Raw genomic sequence first — 8,760 nt, 5'->3', positions numbered from 1 at the left:
TTTCCTTCTCACTTAGGCTGCCTCTAGTGATCCTGTTTTCTCCCTCCCTCGAATTTTGCAGGTGGGGTAACCCAGCCCAGAGGAGGGTGTGGGAGTGGATCTTGGACCAGGTTGGTTTCTAGGGTGAGGGAGGTGAGAGGAATAGGGGGCTGATGCTGAATGCTGAAATCTGACTCCTAGCTTCTGCCATCTCAATCAATCAATCAGTGGTACTTATTGAGCACTGATGGTAAACAGCCCAGTGCTAAGTGATTGGAAAAGTACAATACGACCAGAGACAGTTAGACACAATTCCTGCTAAAAGGAAGCTGCTAGTCTCTGCCTCGTAACCCCCCACCCCAGGATGATAACAAGTCCACTTGGACTGGACAGCCTGAGGTTATGCCCACTAGCCCTGTTGAGGCCAGGGCCTGGGCCCACTAGCCCTGTGGACCTCCCATTTTTACTCTGGGGCCACTCTGTGCCTTTCTGTACAAAGATAATCCAGGGAGCAGAGTGAAGTATAGACTGAAGCGGAGAGAGACAGGAGGATAGGAGATCAGAAAGGAGGCTGATGCAGTAATCCAATCAGGCTAGGATGAGAGATTGAACCAGCAAGGTAGCGGTTTGGATGGAGAGGAAAGGGTGGATCTTGGCGATCATGTGGAGGTGAGACTGGCGGGTTTTGGTGACTGATTGGATGTGTGGGGTCTGCTATGTGACCTTGGACTAGTCACTTCACTTCTCTATGCCTCAGTTCCCTCATCTGGAACATGGGGATTAAGGCTGTGAGCCCTATGTACGTCCAACCCAATTACCTTGTACCTACCCCAGCGCTTGGTTCAGTGCCTGGAACAAAGGAAGAGCTTAACAAGTACCACTGCCATTATTATGAGAAGCATAATAATAAGAAGCTATCTCATCTGTAAAATGGGGATCAAGACTGTGAGCCCCACGTGGGACAGGGACTGCATCCACCCCAATTTGCTTGTCTTCTACCCCAGCACTTAATACAGTGCCTGCACGTAGTAAGCACTTAAGGAATACCATTATTATTATTAATAAATACTACAATTACTATTGTTACTCTAGGGCCCAGGTTCTGTGTCCACTATCACTGTCGGGCCAGGTGTCTTGCCCACAAGGTATGTGGATGACTGGGGATATGCCCACTTGCTCTGTGAAGACTAGAATAGGTGCCCATTAGCATTGTGAGTGCAGGGGCTGGGACCACTAGCTCTGCAGGAACAGGGGCTCTGCTCATTTGTACTATGGAAGCTAGAAACTATAATAATAATAATAATGATGGTATTCGTTAAGTGCTTACTATGTGCAAAGCACTGTTCTAAGCGTTGGGGGATACAAGGTGATCAGGTTGTCCTACAGTGGGCTCACAATCTTTATCCCCATTTTACAGTTGAGGTAACTGAAGCACAGAGAAGTTAAGTGACTTGCCCAAAGCCACACAGCCGGTAAGTGGCAGAGTCGGGATTAGAACCCATAACCTCTGACTCCCAAGCCTGGGCTGTTTCCACTGAGCCATGCTGCTTCTCAGTATGTACTGAGAAGCATATAACTGTACCCTCTATAACTGTGGTCCAGGAGTTTTGCCAATTAACAATGCAGGGACAGAACCATTGACATTCACACTGCAAGCCCCCCAGAAACAGAGGCTGTTCATTCATTCATTCAATCATATTTGTTGAGCGCTTACTGTGTGCAGAGCACTGTACTAAGCGCTGGGGAAGTACAAGTTGGCAACATATAGAGATGGTCCCTACCCAACAGTGGGCTGACAGTCTAGAAGGGGAAGACAGAGAACAAAACAAAACATATTAACAAAATAAAATAAATAGAATAAACTTGTACAAATAAAATAAATAAATAGAGTAATAAATACGTACAAACATATATACATATATGCAAGTGCTGTGGGGAGGGGAAGGTGGTAAGGCAGGGGGATGGGAAGGGAGGGGAAGAGGAAGGAGGGGGAGAGGAAGGAGGGGGCTCAGTCTGGGAAGGCCTCCTGGAGGAGGTGAGCTCTCAGTAGGGCCTTGAAGGGAGGAAGAGAGCTAGCTTGGCCGATGCATGGAGGGAGGGCTTTCCAGGACAGGGGGATGATGTGAGCGGGGGGTCGACGGCGGGACAGGTGAGAACGAGGCACAGTGAGGAGATTAGCAGCAGAGGAGCAGAGGGTGCGGGTTGGGCTGTAGAAGGAGAGAAGGGACGTGAGGTAGGAGGGGGCAAGGTGATGGAGAGCCTTGAAGCCGAGGCTGAGGAGTTTTTGCCTGTTGAGGCCAGGCTCTGGGTCCAATAGTATACCTTTGGAGGACCACAAAGTTGATAATAATAATCATTATGTATTTGTTAAGCTCTTACCAGGTACCGGGTACTGTACTAAGCACTGGGGTGGATACAAGAAAATCAGGTTGGACGCGGTCCCTGTCCTACGTGGGACTCATTGTCTTAATCCCTATTTTACAGATGAGGGAACTGAGGCCCAGAGAAGTGAAGTGAATTGCCCAAGATCACACAGCAGACAAGCAGCAGAACTGGGATTAGAAGCCATGACCTTCTGACTCCCAGGCCTGTGCTCTATTCACTAGGCGAGGCTACTGAAGATAGTGAGGTCGTGAGGGGAAAGGAGGAAAGATCCTCATTCCCAGCTAGCTGGGCTGAGCTGAGCTTACTGTGATACTCTCATGGGGTGATGGAGTATTTATAGTATGGTCAGGTTGCCATTCCATCCTTGATTTCACATAAAAATCAATCAATCAGGGGTGTTTACTGAGAATTTGCTGGGTACAGAGCTCTGTACTAAGCACTTGAGAGAGTACGATATAGCAGAGTTAATAGGAAGTCAGCATAGCCTAGTGAATAGAGTACGGGCCTGGGAATTAGAAGGTCATGGGTTCTAATTCAGGCTCTGCCATTTGTCTGCTGTCTGACCCTGGGCAAATCACTTACCTTCTCTGCTTCTCAGTTCCCTCATCTGAAACATGGGGATTTAAGACTGTGAACTCTTTGTGGGGCAGGGACTGTGACAAACCTGATTTTCTTGTATTTACCCCAGGGTTTAGAACAGTGCCTGGCACATAGTAAACACTTAACAGGTTCCACTATTATTATACATCATCCCTTCCCTCAAGTGACTTACCGTCTAGTGAGAGAAATGGGGGGAATAGATACTAAAATAAATTACAAATAAGGGAAATGGCAAAGAAAAATTATGATTCCACATTTAAAATTCTGTTGCATTGTACTGTCCCAAGTGCTCTGCACATAGTGCTCTGCACATAGTAATACAGTTCTCTGCACATAGTAAGCACTCAATAAATACCATTGATTGATTTAAGTCTAACCCCTTTTAAGCCATTCAAACCCCACTTTTTTGAAGATGCCTTGAGGGCAAAGGGCATATTTCAGAGGGAACGATCCAGATAATTTGCTGTTGTGGACCTAGTTTCCGATGCTATCCTTGATCCTTGCACTCCCTCCCAGCTCCAACTCACTTGAAGCCAGGATTTAAATCTGGAATGTGATGCCTGGGGTTGACCCATGAGGAATGGAACAAGGAAAAGGCTGGGACCAAGGCCTGAAACAGCTGGATTCCTGAAGTCATAATCCTTTTTATCATCATCATCTATGATATTTTTTAATGGTATTTGTTAAGCACTTTTGTGTGCCAGGCACTTTTCGAAGCCCTGAGGTAGATATAAGCTAATCAGGTTGGACACAGTCCCTGTCCCACATGAGGCTCACAGTCTTAAACCCCATTTTACAGATGAGGTAACTGAGGCACAAAGAAGTGAAGTGATTTGCCCAAGGTCACTCAGCAGACAAACGGCAGAGCTGGGATTAGGACCTAAGTGCGTCTGACTCCCAAATTCATGCTCTATTCACTAGGTCATGCACTGTACTAAGCACTTGGAAGTATACAATACAATAGAGTTGGTAGACACATTCCCTGCCCACATGAGGTTTACAGTCTAGAGGGGGAGCCTGAATTATCTAGCTAATTTGCCACAATAGACCCAGTTATTTCGCCCCCTGCACCAAATGCTGATTATGGCTCAGTCTGGTTGAGAGAACCCTTAAGCCCTTTTTTCCCATCAATTATTCCTGTGATATAATAATAATAATAATAATGGCATTTATTAAGTGCTTACTATGTGCAAAGCACTGTTCTAAGCGCTGTAGAGATTACAAGGTGATCAGGTTGCCCCACGCAGAGCTCACAGTCTTAATTCCTATTTTACAGATGAGGTAACTGAGGCACAGAGAAGTTAAGTGATTTCCCCAAAGTCACACAGCTGACAATTGGCAGAGCCGGAATTTGAATCCATGAACTTTGACTCCAAAGCCTGTGCTCTTTGGGGATTGAAATGATCAGGATATTATGGAATTCTGGTAATATAATGATGATGGCATTTGTTAAGTCATGAGAAGCAGTGAGGCTCAGTGGAAAGAGCACGGAGCACGGACCTGGGAGTCAGAGGTCATGGGTTCTAATCCTGGCTCTGCTTTGGGCAAGTCACTTAACTTCTCTGTGCCTCAGTTACCTCATCTGTAAAATGGGGGTTAAGACTGTGAGCCCCATGTGGGACAACCTGATCACCTTGTATCCACCCCAGCGCTTAGAACAGTGCCCAGCACATAGTAAGCACTTAACAAATGCCATTATTATTATTATTAAGCACTTACTATGTGCCGAGCACTGTTCTAAGCGCTGGAGTATAGATTCATTCATTCATTCATTCAATCGTATTTATTGAGCGCTTACTGCGTGCAGAGAAGTAGAAGTACTGAGCACTGTATAAAGCGCTTGGGAAGTACAAGTTGGCAACATATAGAGATGGTCCCTACCCAACAACGGGCTCACAGTCTAGAAGGGGGAGACAGACAACAAAACAAAACATGTAGACAGGTGTCAAAATCGTCAGAACAAATAGAATTATAGCTCTATGCACAGATTTAATAAAAGATCTGCTCTGAGTCTCCATGGAAGAACCCAGGAGCTGTTCTCTGCCCCCTTTCCCATGACAGTCTGTCTTTCCCCACTCCTCGAAAACCTCCATTGGTTGCCCATCTACCTCCACATCAAACAGAAATTACTTTTGGCTTTTAGGTCCTCAATTAGCTCTCCCCTACCTTACTTCACTGATCTCCTACTACAACTCCATCTGCACACTTCTCTCCTACTCTCTCTACCTCTATCTCATCACTGGCCCCTTGTTCACTTCCTCCCTCTGGCCTGGAATGCCCTCCCTCCTCAAATCTGCCAAACTAGCACACTTCCCCCCTTCAAAGCCCTACTGAAAGCTCACCTCCTCCAGGAGGCCTTCACAGACTAAGCCCCCTTTTTCCTCCACTCTCCCTCCCCTCCCCATAGCCCCAACTCACTCCCTTTGCTCTATCTCCCTCCCCACCCCACAGCACTTGGGTATATCTGTACATATTTATAATCATAATTATATTAATTTTTATTAATGATGTGTATATATCTATAATTCTACTTATTTATAATGATGCTACTGATGCCTGTTAACTTGTTTTGATGTCTGCCTGTTGTGGGCTGAGATTGTCTCTATATGTTCCTAAATTGTACTTCCCAAGCACTTAGTACAGTGCTCTGCACACGGTAAGTGCTCAATAAATACGATTAAATGAATCTTCCCTTCAAAACCCTCCTAAAATCACATCTCCTCTGAGAGACCTTCCTTGATTAAACCCTCAATTCCTCTTCCTTCCCCTCTATATCACGGTTGCCCTTGTCCCAATCCCATAACGCTTATGTCCATATCCTTATACTTTACTATTTCCCCTATCTCTAATTTATTTTAATGTGTCTTCCCCTGTAGACTGTAAGCTCCTCATGGGCAGGGATCGTTTCTACCAACTTTATTGTATTGTACTTTCCTAAGCCCTTAGAATGGTGCTCTGCACACAGTAGGACTCAATACATTCCACTGATTGGCTAAGCAATTGATTGACAATAACCTACTTTATCTGGAATCCTCCCCTCCTGTCAGTGACCCTTACCCAAGTAGCCGTCCATTTAAGACACAACTAGATTGACATAATAATTGTGGTATTTGTTAAGTCCTTACTATGTGTCAAGCATTATATTAAAGGCTGGGATAGACACAGGTAGATCAGGTCCCACATGGGGCTCACAGTCTAGGCATAAGAAGCAGCATGGCATAGTAGATGGAGCACAGAAGGTCATGGTTTCTAATCCCAGCTCTGTCACTGTCCTGTGTGACCTTGGGCAAGTCAATTCACTTCTCTGTGCCTCAGTTACCTCATCTGTAAAATGGTGATTGAGACCATGAACCCCATGTGGGACAGGGACTGCATCCAACCTGATTTGCTTGCCTTCACTCCAGCATTTAGTACAGTGTCTGGCACATAATAAGCGCTTAACAAATACTATTATTATTATTATTATTATTATTATTATTATTATTATTATTATTAGGAGGGAGAGCACGTGCTGAATCCCCATTTTACCAAAGAGGGACTGGGTGGAAATACAGTCACCCAGAGACATTAAGTGATTTGCCCAAAGTCACACTGCAGGTACGTGGTGGAGCCAGGATTAGGACAACCTGATCACCTTGTATCCCCCCCAGCACTTAGAACAGTGCTTCTCATTTAAATTCAATCATATTTATTGAGCACTTACTGTGTGCAGAGCACTGTACTAAGCGCTTGGGAAGTACAAGTTGGCAACATATAGAGATGGTCCCTACCCAACAGTGGGCTCACAGTCTAGAAGGGGGAGGCAGAGAACAAAACAAAACATATTAACAAAATAAAATAAGTAGAATAAATATGTACAAGTAAAATAAATAAATAGAGTAATAAATACGTACAAACATATATACATATATACAGGTGCTGCGGGGAAGGGAAGGAGGTAAGGTGGGGGGGATGGAGACTGGAAGGAGGAGGAGAGGAAGGAGGGGGCAAGTGCTTAAATGCCATCACAGGACCCAGGTCCTCTGATTACCAGGTCCATGCTCTTTCCACTAGGTCACTCTGCTAAAGAAGAGGGTCAAGACAATTATCCAAGTACTTTGGAGTTTAAAACCTGCTAATATTATTGGGGGGAAAACTTTTTTCAAATTAGCTAGAATTATCCAGATTATACATTAATCAAATTGACTCTAAGACTCGTTTTGCTCATATAAAAACAGCTTCGATGTTAAAACTAACACATCTGTCTGGGAACTTATTTTATGAGGAAATAAAGAGCGGCCCATTAAGATCTATAACATTGTTTTAATGTATTGCACGTTCATATATTTATGGAGGAAATAAACACACGGCCCCAAAAGATATGTATTATTACTTTAATATGTTGAATATATTTCATGTATATTTTATAGGGAAATAAACATGTGGACTAATGAGATCCACAATATTATTCTAATATAGTCAGTGCATTCTATATTCATTTATGTATGAGAGAAATAATCCTCAGTAATAAATACCATAATCATTATCAGTAGGAAGACCCTAAATGTTTCATTAATGGCATACTGTAGATTCAAAATCAGCATGGTTTGTGGGACAAAATTTGAGCTTAAAAAAGTAAGATGGTGAACTGGTCAAGAAGCAGTGTGGCCTATCCTATCCCGACTGGATTACTGCATCAGCCTCCTCTCTGATCTCCCATCCTCCTGTCTCTCCCCACTTCAATCCATACTGCATGCTGCTGCCCGGATTATCTTTGTCCAGAAACACTCTGGGCATGTTACTCCCCTCCTCAAAAATCTCCAGTGGCTACCAATCAACCTACATATCAGGCAAAAACTCCTCACCCTCAGCTTCAAGGCTCTCCATCACCTCACCCCCTCCTACCTCACCTCCCTTCTCTCCTTCTCCAGCCCAGCCCACATCCTCCACTCCTCTGCTCCCTCCCTTCGCACATCCACCAGGCTAGCTCTCTTCCTCCCTTCAAAGCCCTACCGAAAGCTCACCTCCTCCAGGAGGTCTTCCCAGACTGAGCCCCCTCCTTCCTCTTTCCCTCCCTCCCCCTCCCCATCCCCCCGCCTTACCTCCTTCCCCTCCCCACAGCACCTGTATATATGTACATATGTTTGTATGTATTTATTACTCTACTTATTTATTTATTTATTTTACCTGTACATATTTCTTCTATTTATTTTATTTTGTTAATATGTTTTGTTTTGTTGTCTGTCTCCCTCTTCTAGACTGTGAGCCTGTTGTTGGGTAGGGACCGTCTCTATATGTTGCCAACTTGTACTTCCCAAGCACTTAGTACAGTGCTCTGCACACAGTAAGTGCTCAATAAATACGATTGAATGAATGAATGAATAGTGCAAAGATGAGTCTGGGAGTCAGAGGACCTGGGTTCCAATCCCAGCTCTTGTCTGCTGTGTGACCTTGGGCAAGTCACTTAACTACTCTGTGCTTCAGTAAAATAGGGATTAAAGCTGTGAGTTCCATATGGGATATGAACTGTGTACAACCTGATTATCTGGTATCTACCCCAGTGCCTGCCACATAATACCACTGGGAAAAAAAAAACAGGACAGGAATTGCAAAGGGACATGAATAGTTCTTATGCCAAGATAAATGTTGTCTCCTACATTGATCTTAACAGTTCCTTCCTCCTGGGTAGCCCTGCCTGTAGCACATCCCTACGCTGAAGGGAAAAGTCCAGAGACTTATTCTATTCCTATGTTTACTTATTTGTACAATCAATCCTTTATTCATCCACTTCATGTGTACTATTTCCTCTTATATCCC

Source organism: Tachyglossus aculeatus, chromosome 11 (assembly GCF_015852505.1).
Source record: "Tachyglossus aculeatus isolate mTacAcu1 chromosome 11, mTacAcu1.pri, whole genome shotgun sequence".
Classification (NCBI taxonomy): domain Eukaryota; kingdom Metazoa; phylum Chordata; class Mammalia; order Monotremata; family Tachyglossidae; genus Tachyglossus; species Tachyglossus aculeatus.
Note: the sequence above shows the minus strand (reverse complement) of the source record.